At 45.4% G+C, this 14,365-nt stretch overlaps 1 pseudogene across 1 annotated transcript; it reads left to right on the forward strand.

Annotated features, from left to right (window-relative positions):
• The first annotated feature begins 1,634 nt into the window (after positions 1-1,634).
• Positions 1,635-2,903, forward strand: LOC307103614 (elongation factor 1-gamma-like; annotated as a pseudogene). The gene has a single exon. The product of its transcript is annotated as an elongation factor 1-gamma-like (transcript).
• The last annotated feature ends 11,462 nt before the right edge of the window (positions 2,904-14,365 follow it).

A 14,365-nucleotide genomic window follows, 5' to 3' on the forward strand; every position in this document is an offset into this window, starting at 1 on the left:
ATAGATCAACTTGGGTAAAATTTGACATTATGGCAATATTGGGTCTTTCAATTCAGGAACATGGTATACCTCTCTATTTATTTAAGTTCTAGAGGCTGGGTGCATGAAATTCGTGCACGGGGGTGTGTGTCCCTCAGCCCAGCCTGCACCCTCTCCAATCTGGGACCCCTCAAGGGATGTCTGACTGCCCGTTTAGGCCTGATCCAGGTAGGATAGGGCCTAAACGGACAGTCGGACATCCCTCTCACAATCCAGGACTGCTGGCTCCCAACTGATCGCCTGCCTGCCTTCCTGATTTCCCCTAACCGCTTTTGCCTGCCCGCCTGATCACCTCCTAACTGCTTCCCTGCCAGCCTGTTTGCCCCTAACTGCCCTCCTCCGCAGGCCTGGTCACCCCTAACTGCCCTCCCCTGCAGGCCTGGTCACCCCTAACTGCCCTCCCCTGCAGGCCTGGTCACCCCTAACTGCCCTCCCCTGCAGGCCTGGTCCCCCTCAACTGCTCTCCCCTGCAGGCCTGGGTCCCCCCAAACTGCCCTTCCCTACAGGCCCAGTTGCCCCCAACTTCCCTCCTCTGCCGGCCTGGTCACCCCTAACTGCCCTCCCCTGCAGGCTTGATTACCCCCAACTGCCCTCCCTTGCAGACCTGGTCCCTCCCAACTGCCCTCCCCTGCTGGCCATCTTGTGGTGGCCATCTTGTGTCCACATGGGGGCAGCCATCTTTGACCACATGGGGCAGCCATCTTGTGTTGGAGTGATGGTCAATTTGCATATTATTCTTTTATTATATAGAATTAGATAGTATAGAGGCCTGAAGGGTGTCCCGGATCAGGGTGGGGGTTCCCTTGGGGCGTGGGGCGGCCTGGGCAAGGGGCTTGTGGTGGTTTGCAGGCTGGCCACATCCCCCGGTGACCCAAGTGGAGGCCCTGGTATCTGGGATATTTACCTTCTATAATTGAAATTTTGTAGCTTGAGTGGAACCAAGCCTCCTGCTCACTCCGTGGCTGCAGCCATTTTTGTTGGGATTTATTTATCTTCTATAATTGAAACTTGGTAACCTTGAGTGGAGGCCAAGGCAGGCCAGGGCTGCAGAAACTTGGTTTCCTCCATTGCCAGGGGCAACTCAAGCCTCTTGCTCTCTCCAGCTCTGTGGCTGCCGCCATTTTTGTTGGGATTTATTTATCTTCTATAATTGAAACTTGTAGCCTTAAGTGGAGGCCAAGGCAGGCCAGGGCAGGTGGAAAGCTTGGCTTCCTCCATTGCTGGGGAAACCCAGGCCTCCTGCTCTCTCCATGGCTGCAGCCATCTTGGTTGGGTTAATTTGCATACTCGCTCCTGATTGGCTGGTGGGCATGGCTTGTGGTGTAGTGGAGGTATGGTCAATTTGCATATTACTCTTTTATTATATAGAATTATATGATTTCTCTCATCACTGTTTTGTTGATTTTAAATATATACAGAGCTAGCACATATTTTATTAGATGTACACCTAAGTATTTATTGTTTATTGGTGCTACTGTAAAGGGTACTATTTTTAAAGTTTTTAATTTCCACTTTTTCATTGCTATTTTATAAAAAGCAATTGATATTTTATATAATCCTGTTTTCTGTGGGCTTATTCACTTATAGCTTTTCTCTGCGGAATCACCATGGCAGCTGGGACCTTGTACACATATCCTGAAAACTGGAGGGCCTTCAAGGGGCTCAGGTCCGGGAACTCTCCGCACCACCTCATTTCCACTTTAGCCAAACCAACCATGCCCCTGAATTTATCCACAAGTTTCCTGTAGGCAAGGTTCCAGTATTTGAAGGTGACAATGGATTCTGTGTGTTCAAGAGCAATACCATTGTCTACTACGTAAGCAATGAGGACCTGCGGGGAAGTAGTCCAGAAGCAGCAGTCCAGGTGGTACAGTGGGTGAGCTTTGCTGATAGCGATATATTGCCCCCAGCCAGTACCTGGATGTTCCCTCCTTGGACATCATGCACTACAACAAGTAGGCCACAGAGACTGCAAAGGAGGACATGAGGGGAATTCTGGGGCTGCTGGATGCTCACTTGAAGACAAGGATCTTTCTGGTGGGCGAACATGTGACACTGGTTGACATCACAGTTGTCTGCACCCTGTTGTGGCTCTATAAACAGGTTATGGAGCCGTCTTCCTGCCAGGCCTTCCCCAAAACCAACTGCTGGTTCATCACCTGCATTAACGAACCCCATTTTCGTGCTGTCTTGGAGGAGGTGAATCTCTATAAGAAGGCCCAGTTTGATGTTAAAAAGTTTGCAGAGAGCTAGCCTAAAAAGGACACCCCTCGGAAGGAGAAAGGACCTTGAGAGGAGAAGCAGAAACCCCAGGCTGAGTGGAAAAAGAAGAAAAGGGCAGCTGCTCCCGCTCCCGAGGGGAGGATGGACGAGTGTGAGCAGGCGCTGGCTGCTGAGCCGAAGGCCAAGGACCCCTTTGCTCACCTGCCAAAGAGTGCCTGTGTGTTGGATGAATGCAAGCGCAAGTACTCCAATTTGGGAGCGCTTTGATAAATACGGCTGGTGGTACCCTGAGTACCGCTTCCCTGAAGAGCTCCCCCAGACCTTCATGAGTTGCAACCTCATCACTGGAATGTTCCAGCGGTTGGACAAGCTGAGGAAGAATGCCTTTGCCAGTGTCATCCTCTTTGAAACCAACAACAGCAGCTCCATTTCTGGAGTCTGGGTCTTCCGTGGTCAGGAGCTTGCCTTTTCCGCTGAGTCCAGATTGGCAGGTGTACTACAAGTCATACACGTGGCGGAAACGATCCGGAAACGATCCTGGCAGCATGGAGACCCAGACACTGGTGCGAGAGTACTTTTGCTGGGAGGGGGCCTTCCAGCATGTGGGCAAAGCCTTCAATCAGGGCAAGATCTTCAAGTGAACATCTTTTGCCATGCCTAGCTGCCTGCACCCATCCTTCAGGAAGATGGGGGTCATTAAAGGAAACTGAACATTGAAAAAATAAATTCGCTTATTAGTTCCAGCAATTTTTTTGGATATGAAATGTTCTATGTAGGTAATCATGTCATCTTCAAGCAGAGAGAGTTGTATTTATTTTAAATCTGTCTTTCCTCCCCCCGGAATTTTAGTATGATGCTGAATAGGATTGCTGAGAGTGGACATCCTTGCCTGTCCCTGATCTTAAAGGGACAACATTTGCTTTTTCACCATTAAGTATGATGTTAGCAGCATGTATTTAATAGATTTTCAAGTTGAAGAAGTTCCCTTGTATTCATAGTTTTCTGAGAGTTTTATCAGGAATATTAAAAAAAAAATTCTGGAACTATCCAGAAGGTCCTTATTTTCTTTAGTCTATTGGCATGGTGAATTATTTTGATATCTAATACTGAACCAACATTGCATTTATGGGGTAAATATCAGTTGGTAATGATTTATTATACTTTTCAAATATCAGTGGATTTGATTTGTTAGGATTTTGTTCAGGATTTTTCATTTATATTCATAATAAAATTGATCCATAGTTTTCTTTCCTTGCATTGTCTTTGGTTTGGGTACCAAAGCAATGCCGGCGTCACAGAGTGTGTTGAGAAGTGTTCTCTGTTTTCCAGAACACGCTGTGTAAACCTGGTACTGCTTCTTTGTTAAATGTCTGAGATATATGCCTGTGGAGCTTCCTGAGCCTGAGATTTTTTTTTTTGAAAAATTTTAAACTTATATTTTGTGGTAAAATATACAAATTTAACAATTTAAATGTACAATCCTATCTAAAAATAGACAAATATGCAAATTGACCATACCTCTGACACACCCACAAGCCACGCCCACCATCCAATCAGAGCGAGTATGCAAATTAACCCAAACCAAGATGGCTACAGCCACAGAGAGCAAGGTTTCCTAGGTAACAGAGGAAGCCAAGCTTTCCGCCTGCCCTTGCCAGGCCTAAGCCTCTACTCAAGCTACAAAGTTTCAATTATAGAAGGTAAACAAATTCAAACAAATGACAGCAGAATGGAGCTTGAGAGAGCAGGCCAGGGTTGCCGCCGGCAACAGGGGAAGCAAAGCTTTCCGCACACCCTGGCCGGGCCCACCTGCTTAACGCAACAAAGTTTCAATTATAACCCCCACACAAATGGCTGCCGGCTGCTCGGAGGGAGCCCCAGGCTTGGCTCTGCTCCAGGCTACAAAGTTTCAATTGTAGAAGGAAAATAAATTCCAGATACCAGGGCCTCCACTTGGGTTGCCAGGGGGCGTGGCTGGCCTGCAAACCACCACAGGCCCCTCGCTCAGGCTGCCCCACACCCCAAGGGAACCCCCACCTGATCTGGGACGCCCTTCAGGGCAAACCAGCTGGCCCCCACCCCTGTACCAGGCCTCTATCCTATCTAACAAAAGAGTACTATGCAGATTGGTCATCACTGCAACACACAATATAGCTGCCCCCATGTGGTCAAAGATCCTGCCCCCATGTGGACACAAGATGGACACCACAAGATGGCCAGCAGGAGAGGGCAGTTGGGAGGCACCCGGCCTGCAAGGGAGGGCAGTTGAGAGGGACCACGCCTGCAAGGGAGGGCAGTTGGAGGTGATCAACCCTGCAGGAGAGGGCAGTTAGGGGTGACCAGGCCGGCAGAGGAGGGAAGTTGGGGGCAAACAGGCTGGCAGCAGAGTGGTTAGGGGGTGATCAGGCTGGCAGGCAGAAGCGGTTAGGGGCAATCAGGAAGGCAGGCAGGCAAGCAGTTGGGAGCCAGCAGTCCTGGATTGTAAGAGGGCAGTCGGACATCCCTCAAGGGGTCCCATATTGGAGAGGGTACAGGCTGGGCTGAGGGACAACCCCCCTCCGTGCACGAATTTCATGCACCGGGCCTCTAGTTAATAAACGTACATATAAATATATAACAAAAACTATGTACATCCACAATATTGTACAACCATCACTACTATTTCCATTACTTTTATCATCCCCAATAACTCCTGATTCCTTCCTTCTCCCAGTCTCTAGTAAATTTTATCCTACTATGAATTTGCCTATTTTCTGTACCTCATATAAATGGAATCATACAATATTTATCCTTCTGTTCTGGCTTATTTCACTTAGCATAATGTTTTTAAGGTTCACTCATGTGTCAGAATTTTCTTCCTTTTTAAGACTGAATAATATTCCACTATATATATAGTGGCCAGATTATTATGATCTCTGAACGCATAATAATCTGGCCACTCAGTGTGTCAGTGTGTGTGTGTCTGTGTGTGTACACACACACACACACACACACACACACACACACACATGGGCGGTTGGCTGACCTGCCTGCTGGTCGAACTCCTGGTCAAGGGGACAATTTGCATATTAGCCTTTTATTATATAGGATATACACTGAATGGCCAGATTATTATGTATTCAGAGATCATAATAATCTGGCCACTCAGTGTGTGTGTGTGTGTGTGTGTGTGTGTGTGTGTGTGTGTGTGTTAGAGGCCCGGTGCATGAATTCGTGCGTGGGTGGGGTCCGGCCAGCTTGGCCACGGGGAGGGGACATGGGCGGTTGGCTGACCTGCCTGCGGGTCGAACTCCTGGTCAAGGGGACAATTTGCATATTAGCCTTTTATTATATAGGATATACACTGAATGGCCAGATTATTATGTATTCAGAGATCATAATAATCTGGCTGCTCAGTGTGTGTGTGTGTGTGTATGTGTATATATATATATATATATATATATATATATATATATGTACATATATATATATATATATATATATATACTAGCATTCCCGTTGCAGGAAAAATCCTGCAATAGGGTTTCCTGCTGCACTCTACCCCACCCTGCCTGCTCTCCTCCCTTGTCCCCTGGCCCACCTTCTCCGCCAGCCCACCTGCTTTTCCTTCTCCCCCGGCCCCGCCTCTGCCCCCGCTCCTCCCTTCTCCTCCTCCTCCCCCCCCCCCCCCCCCGCTTGCTTGCTTCTCTGCAGCTTTGCTCCCTTCTGCAGCTCTTGGTTTCTTTCTAAGCTGTCTTGATATGCAAATTAGCCACCATCTTTGTTGGGGTAATTTGCATACTCATCCTGATTGGTTGGTGGGCATGGCTTGGCTGGTGGGCGTGGCTTGGGCATAGCGAAGGTGCGGTCAATTTGCATATTTGTCTATTATTAGGTAGGATATATATACCATATTTTGTCTATTCATTTATCTATTGATAATATATGGTTGTTTCTACCTTTTAACTATTGTGAATAATGCTGCAATGAACCTTGGTATACAGGTATCTGAGTTCTTGTTTTCACTTCTTTTGTGTATATATATATATATATATATATATATATATATATATATATAGTCAGGTATACAGCATTTGTTCATAGAAATAAGATGACCTTTATTCTAGGTAGTTAATTCAGGGAATTGAGTCAATCTGGTCAGGAGCTGAATTGTATTTGGGTTAGGGTTACCTTCAGTGGACCACTGGCTTCAAATTTCTCTGATATCACATTGCACTTAGGGTGGGAGTTTAGGTCCTGGAGAGTATTCCTTAATGTGTCTGCTGTATTCTCAGCTTTGGGTCTTCCATGTGCTCTTACACCACAGACAGATTTTCTCTCCATATTCTTGTCTACCACTCCCAGTGGTAGACTGTTGTTGCTTTGTTACTTAGTGCTTGCTATCTTTGGGGTGGGAAACAGAAGAATTCCTTATTGTCATAGTCTAGCTTCAGTCTCAGGCAAGCAGGCCCTGTGTGCCTGGGATTTCAGGGTTGAGCTTTCTTTCCCCTTCTTCTCATGGAGTGAAATTCTTCTGTATAGTATATTTTTTCAGGTCTTGTGTAGGTATAATTGTCAGATAAAACCCAATTAAGCCCTAGCCAGGTGGCTCAGTTGGTTGGAGCATGTCCCATGCACTGGAGGGTCACAGGTTCAATTCCCAGTCATGGCACATACCTAGGTTGTGGGTTCGATCCTTGGTCTGGGCACATATGGGAGGCAACCAATCAATGTTTCTCACATTGATGTTCTCTCTCTCCCTTCCTCTCTCTAAAAATCAATACAAGCACATCCTCTGTTGATGATTAAAAAAATAAAAATCAATTAAATATGAATTTTAAATAAATAACAAATAATCTTTTACACATTAGTTTGTCCCAAATATTGCACAAATAATTTTTTGTTTGTTTGAAATACAAATTAAACTGTATTTTTGTTAAATCTGGTAACCCTATGCATTGGACTTTCTTGTCCTCGACCAGTGGTATGAGATTTCTAAGGTAATGGTAGAGTATTCTGGGCCAGGTATGTCTTCAATCCCTCTCCCAAAGAGAGAGGGTTTTTAGTATTAATCCTCCCTCACCACCATACATGTTCACCTGTGCCCTAGGACTGATGGTATTTCTTGCCCCTCTCCAGGTGACTTAGAGCATTAGTTCCTTGGGGGAAAGAGTCAGGTGGGACTCCTAACTTTCCTGTTGTGGCAGCACTCCGCTTTTCCATGCCTGCAACACCATAGGGGGCTTTCTCCAGTCTCCTGCCCTCCCTACCTTTCAACTGCACCTAAGGGAACCTGGTGAAAGTCCCTGGGGAAGAACCTATAGGTTCTCCTCATGTCAGTCAGATGCTTCTCACACTAGCTCATACTTGACTCCTAGCAATGTGTTAAAATGTTTTAGCTCTTACCTGCTTGTGTGGTACCCAGCTTCTTTTCCTGCCATGTTCTACCATTGGTGGGCAAGTGTTTACACCTTGTCACTCCTTGAAAGGATCTGCCTTTCCTTGAATTTGGAGCTATTTAGTTAAACTATGAACTTAGGTCTCTCTTGCCAAAATGCCTTTGTGTCTGTAACACCCTCTTTGACACTGTGCCTCATCCAGGCTTTATTGTCTGGCTGATGACTGCACCCTCAGGAATGTACCCTGTGCTGGTGGCTTCTGGCTAGGCAGCCCTGAGCGTGAAAGCTGGCTTAGCCATTTCCTTACCTATTTGAGACTAATTTTCTTACCTGTGAAAAGGGGAGAATAATATCAATATTCCTCCTTCTAGTTCTAGGAAGAACTAGAAATCTATAATAATAATCTATAATAAAAGCGTAATATTCTAATTATACCAGATGCCCTTCCAGACCAAGCCGCTGCGGGCTGGGGCCAAGGCAGAGGCAGAGCCCCCCGGCTGCCACAGCAGAGGCAGAGGCAGAGGTCCCCGGCTGCTGAGGCCGGGGCCGAGGCAGAGGCAGCGGTGGCAGAGGCCACGCCCCTTGCACAAATTTCATGCATCGGGCCTCTAGTAATAAATAAAAAAGGTCTAGGCCCTGGCCAGCATAGCTCAGTGATCAGCATGTTGGCCTGTGAACCAAAGGCTCATGGGTTCAATTCTGGTCAAGGGAACGTACCTGGGTTGCAGGTTCAATCTCAGGACCTGGTCCAGGGTGTGCAGGAGGCAAGCAATCTATGTGTCTTCCTCACGTGGATGTTCCTGTCTCTCTCTCTCTCTCTGTCTCTCTCTCTCTGTCTCTCTCTCTGTGTCTCTCTCTCTCTTTCTCTCTCTCCCTCACTCCCTCCCTTCCTCCTTCCTCTCCCCTCCTTTCCGCTCTTTCTGAAATCAATGGAAAAAATATCCTCCAGTGAGGATTAAATAAATAAATAAATAAATAAATAAATAAATAAATAAATAAATAGGTCTGGAGGTGAAAACAATAAAACCAATACCACATATAGCTCTTATTATAGGCTAAGTAGGATTCTGAGTGCTTTATTCATATTAAATAATTTGTTATTCCAGACTCAAGAGTCCCCTCCTCCATGTACCCCTCTTCATTTCTCTAGACTAGATGAGATGTTTTTGCTGATTATTTCTTATTTGTCCCCTCTCCCAGCCTGACCTGTTCTTACCCTTCTCTGCCCTACAAGTGCCCTGGGAGACTACACACATGGAACACATCACTTAGGCTCTTTTGCTAGCTTCCAGATGGGCTCAGCTTTTGTGTGAGACCAGAGAGCAGTAGGAGGGCCAGAGCATCCTTTCCCATTGCCTCCCTGATCAAGCATATGTCTGGCAGTGCCAGTTTCTTTCTCTATTACTTTGCTAGGGCTACTGCTATAACAAAATACCATTGACTGGGCCAACGACATCTGATATTTCTTTAAACAAAAATTGTCTGATAGTTCTGAAGGCTGGACGTCCCAGACCAAGATGTCAGCAGGTTGGTTCTTTCTGAGGCCTCTCTCCTTGACTTGCAGATGGGTATATCTCCCTATGTGTTCATAAGGTCTTCCCTCTGAGTCTGTGTCCTAACCTCTTCTTTTTATAAAGACCAGTCAGATTTGGTTTGGGCCCACCACCTTTTACCTTAATCTTTAAAGATCCTGTCTCCAAATGCTGTCACATTCTGAGGTACTGGGGATTAAGACTGCAACATATGAATTTCAGAGGACACAATTCAGCCCATAACACTCCCCAACTAGAGCTCCAGTCAGGCGGCCTGCTGCCATGGCCTCACCTTCTACTGGGGTCCAGTCAATCTATTCTTCCTCTCGCCATGCAGGTCTAGGGATGGCAAGGTTCCCACTGCAGTAGTTTCTTGCTGCCTCAGCAACTGCTTTCATGAGGTCATTCCTCATTGCAGTTACCCGAACTATCTTGTTGGATGCAGTTACCTAAAACACTGATATAGTGACTTCTCTGAGTTCCCTTAGCCACTTCCTTCTCCTGTCCCCAACATTTAGCATATAGTATGGCAAGTATCTTACTCCTTTCCCATGTTCCCTATGGAACTACAAGTTCCTTGGAAGTAAAAACCATGCTTTTTTTTGTATTTTTAAGGCCTAGCCTGGTATCTGGTGTTCAATATTTGTGATACAATTTAGTCATTGATGAATGCTCCCCTGGCTCCATGTTTTCCCATCCCCTCTGTCCACTTACTTCTTTACATGTCTGGTACATGACCCTTAGACTATGGAAATAGCTAGTAGATCTCACTGTTCTACAGTTTGTCCACCTTTGGTACTCATGACAGATTAATCTTCATAATCAATGATCCTCAGAGAGATGATGAATTCAAGGTCTTAACCTCCCTTTCAATTTCTCATGTTCTCATGCCTAGCACCATCACTCACTTTCCAACCTGGAACATACCTCTGCTGCCAGCCTTCCTGTTGATGGTGAAAACATCACCAGCCCTGATCAGTCTGGGTCAGTGGTAGAGCATTAGTGTGGGCACAGGTTCAATTCTCAGTCAAGGGCATATACCTTGGTTTCAGGTCCATTCCCCTGGTCAGGAGGCAACCAATTGATGTGTCTCTCTCACTTGATGTTTCTCTCTCTCTTTCTCTCTCTCTCTCTCTCTCTCTCTCTCTCAACATCCCTCCTTTCCACTCTCTCTAAAAAAAATCAATGGAAAAAAATATCCTTGGATGATGATTAACAAAAAACAAATAAATAAACAAAAAACTGGCACCAGGTGTTAGACCCGTGGTTCAACAACCTCGGTATTTGAGTTCTGGCTAAGAAAGAATTCAGAGCCAAGACTCACACTATAAAATAACGTTTATTTAGAAAGTTGCAGAGGTAGAAAAAGTGAGCTGTAGAATAGATTTAGGAAACAAGTTAGAGATGAAAGAAGGAAGAGCTTTGGAGAGAGAGGCAAGGAAAACGCACATGGGGGAAGGGTGGTGGAGAAAGACACAGGTGTGCTCCATAGAGAGAGCTGTGCTGGGTCCTCCATCCTAAGGACTTTTAAGGGTGGGGATTTTAAGGGAGGACCCAGGGAAGGATCTCAACCACTTTCCAGGTATGTCCTTTCAGGATCGTGGTCAGTGCCAAAGTAGGGGGTTAATATTCAATGCAGCTGGTCCTGAGGTCAGCCATAGTGTCGCCTGTCTGGTTTTGCTGCTCTTCTGGGCCTATAGCTCCAACACAACTGAGATCTACATGTTATCTCTAGGGATTAATGCTTAAGGGAGTGGTCCTACAAGGGTTTGTATAGGCATCATATGAGGCTATTCTCCTGCCTCTTGTTCCCCCATCTAAAGGACTATCCCACATGCCAGGGGAGGAAAGATCAAGGGGGGGGTCCAAACCACAGGACCAGTGATATGAAAGGTCAGAGGAAAGGTCATCCTGGGGGTGAGGTCCTTGTTTTTTCAGTTTTGCCCATTGCTTGGCACCTGGAGCTTCCACCCTGGTGACATTCCATAACTGGCCTATTGCCCTGCTCTGCTCATGCCTGTCTGACTGCCAACCATATTTGTGTCACTGCTCACAGATATTGATATAGTGACTTCTCTCTGAGTTCCCTTAGCCACTTCCTCTCCTGTCCCCAACATTTATCATACAGTATGGCAACTATCTACCTCCCTACACCTAAAACAGTTGTTGCCCTCCTTGCCTTTGGTTGGATTCTCATCCATCTTTCTCAGGATGAATGCTCAAAATATATACTATATCATGGTACTGACCCACCCAAATAAAATCAGCTCAGAGTAGGAGCAGGGTTAAAGTCCTGAAGGCTTTGAGATGTGCTGAGGGTTGACCTTCTAGTTGCTGGATAGTGAGAAAGTGAGGATAATCTAGAGGAGGGGCCTAGGCAATAAGGGGGGAACCTGGAACAGCATATATTTTCTGATAGTGTTTATCTCGGTGGCTCTAAGAAAATCATTTAAGGTTTTGGTGCCTCAGTTGCCAAATGGCTTGGATTAGAATATTATGGTCTTTAAATGTACTTCAAGTTCTGCAATTCGGTTTTGTTCAAAATATGCCAAATCTGATTTGCTGATTTAGCTCATTAGCAACCATCTATCTCAGTGGCCGGCAAACTCATTCATCCACAGAGCCAGATATCAACAGGACAACGATCGAAATTCCTTTTGAGAGCCAAATTTTTTAAACTTAAATTTCTTCTAATGCCACTTCTTCAAAATAGACTCGCCCAGGCCATGGTATTTTGTGGAAGAGCCACACTCAAGGGGCCAAAGAGCCGCATGTGGCTTGCGAGCCGCAGTTTGCCAACCACGGACCTAGGACAAGTAAAGTTTAAAAATAAACCTTATTTCAGATTAATTTAAATTGGCTAATTGAAATAAGTGAATATTCAAGAAAACTTAATTGTACTGGACAAAAACCTGTTCCTGAAGTGTTAAATAAAATTTTTTTATTGATAGTTCATCTCATAGTAAAATTACCTAACATGCAATGAATCCAAAGCAGTCATATTTTTGTGCAAAAAATTAAAATTAGGTTATCAAGACTGCATTGTAAAAATTTCCAAAAGCCTCCTAATATTTAAATAAAAAAGGGGGGATAGTAGAGTAATATCCTGTAAGAAATAATATTCTGTAAGTAAAATACATCAAGAATTTTTTTACTTTGAAAATTAATTTTCATTTATAATGCTAACAGCAAGACACCTATGAAAAGTCACATGGTGTCAAAATAAGTCAAAGGAAAATCATTTGGGCAAAAATAAAAAAGGATCCCAAGTCTAATGTATAGAAAAGATTCCTTTATTAACCTTTGGTCGAGAAAATGTTTGTATATTTCCAGAAAAGCCCATGTGGATTCCTGCAACAGCGGATCCCAGAGAGAAACTGACTGGATTGCTCCAGCCATGAAGACAAGAGGAGAAACAGTCCAGAGATGGAAGACACTGAAGATGCCTTGCTATGCTAGCAGTCAGCAGCTGTGCGTCACTGCAGGTTGCCCAGGACCAAACCAGAGAGGGTCGGACCTGCATTGCCACCGTTTGTCCACCATCCAGAACTAGCATATCATTGCTGACATATACACATAAGGAACTGTTGGACATTGAAATTAGGACTCAAAAAACTGTTGGCCCGGAAAGAAACTTACTACAGACTGATTCATTTGCCTCTCAGCATAACCACTATTGCTTGTCTCATTTTTGTTCTTATATGTTTATTTCTAGTCTGCAGATGCAAGATTTTTTAAGGAAAAAATGGGGGAGATGTTGGAAGCTGCCCATTGTCTTCACTAGCAGAGAGGTGTGGACAAGGAACCCAGAAGGCTGGTCAACCTTGAAGCTCTGAAAGGTCAGAGCCAACCACCCACTGTTTAGTTGAGACAATGGTAGCTAAAGCAACTTCCACCTTTTAGTTTTATGTAAATCCTTGCTGATTGGCTATTATTGGAATTGCCTGCCTAAGGGCTATGGGTGTATCCCACAATCTGAATAAAAGGGATAGCAAGGCCAGAGCAGGTGGAGTCCTTCCTCTTGAGCTGGGCTCCCACCTGGCCCCCAATATTTTCAAATTAATATTTTCTAGCCTCCTCCAGAGCCCAAACCCTGAACCTGAACCCTGAACCACACGGGACATGGCGGGGACACTCACAACTGGCAGCCCAACGTGGGGTACTCGCACATGTGATCTCTTCAATTAAATAGTATAAGGAAATCTATTAGGCTTTCCTGGTTATTTTGAAATAATTTCTAAGGAAAATATTCAAGTGGAAAATATTCAAATCTTAAAATTGGGGAGAGATCAAACTGTATTTTTCTCCAGGGAGAAATACTGACAGTGACTCCTCTTCAGCTAGTATTTCCCTTCTGGAAAGTGTCAATTTCACACTCCGACCCTTTGGACCCTTTTGGGGAGAGAATAGCTCCTACTTTCTGCTGCAACTGCCTGCCCTGCCCAGCAATGGGAGCACCTGCTGCTTCCCAACAATGCATTCAGGGAACTATCCTATGTAATAAAACCCTAATATGCAAATCAACCGAACAGCAGAGAGACCTGTGGAATGACAGGTCTCTATGACATGCACTGACCACCAGGCCGCTCCTGCGTTGAGCATCTGCCCCTGCAGAGGAAGGCCACCTGCAGCAGCAATCGGGGGGCGGAGCCGGTCAGTGGGTGGTGCCAGGCCACCAGCCAAGACAGGTGCCAGTGGGGATCCCCAATCACCTGGCCTGCTGGTCTCCCCACAGATGGCTCTGATTGCCGGCCAGGCCTAGGGACCTTATCCTATATATTGGGAACAGTCTCTTAGATTTAAAAATTAAAACCTGGCAAGGCTACTCTAACACTGAAAAAACAGGATGATGCAGCAATGACATATATTGATTCTGGCTTGCACATTTTATGGTCAGCCCTGATTCTGACACTTATAACTGTGTGACAAAGCCAATTACTCAACTTCTCTCTGCTTCAGTTTTTCCACCCATAAGATGGGGAAAATGGTACTACTGCCTCAGAAGGATCATGTTATGTACTACTTTTTATAATCAGGGCAAAAAAATGTAGCTGCCCATACAACAGCAAGATGCCTTTCACCTGTGTGAAAAGTATGGTCACTGGTGCATGCAGTGTCCCGGATTGCGAGAGAGATGTTCAATTGCCGGTTTAGACCCAACATCCCCCGAGGGGTCCCAGATTGCGAGAGGAT

The sequence above is a fragment of the Cnephaeus nilssonii genome (genome assembly GCF_951640355.1).
Source record: "Cnephaeus nilssonii genome assembly, chromosome: 7".
NCBI classification, from domain to species: Eukaryota; Metazoa; Chordata; class Mammalia; order Chiroptera; family Vespertilionidae; genus Cnephaeus; species Cnephaeus nilssonii.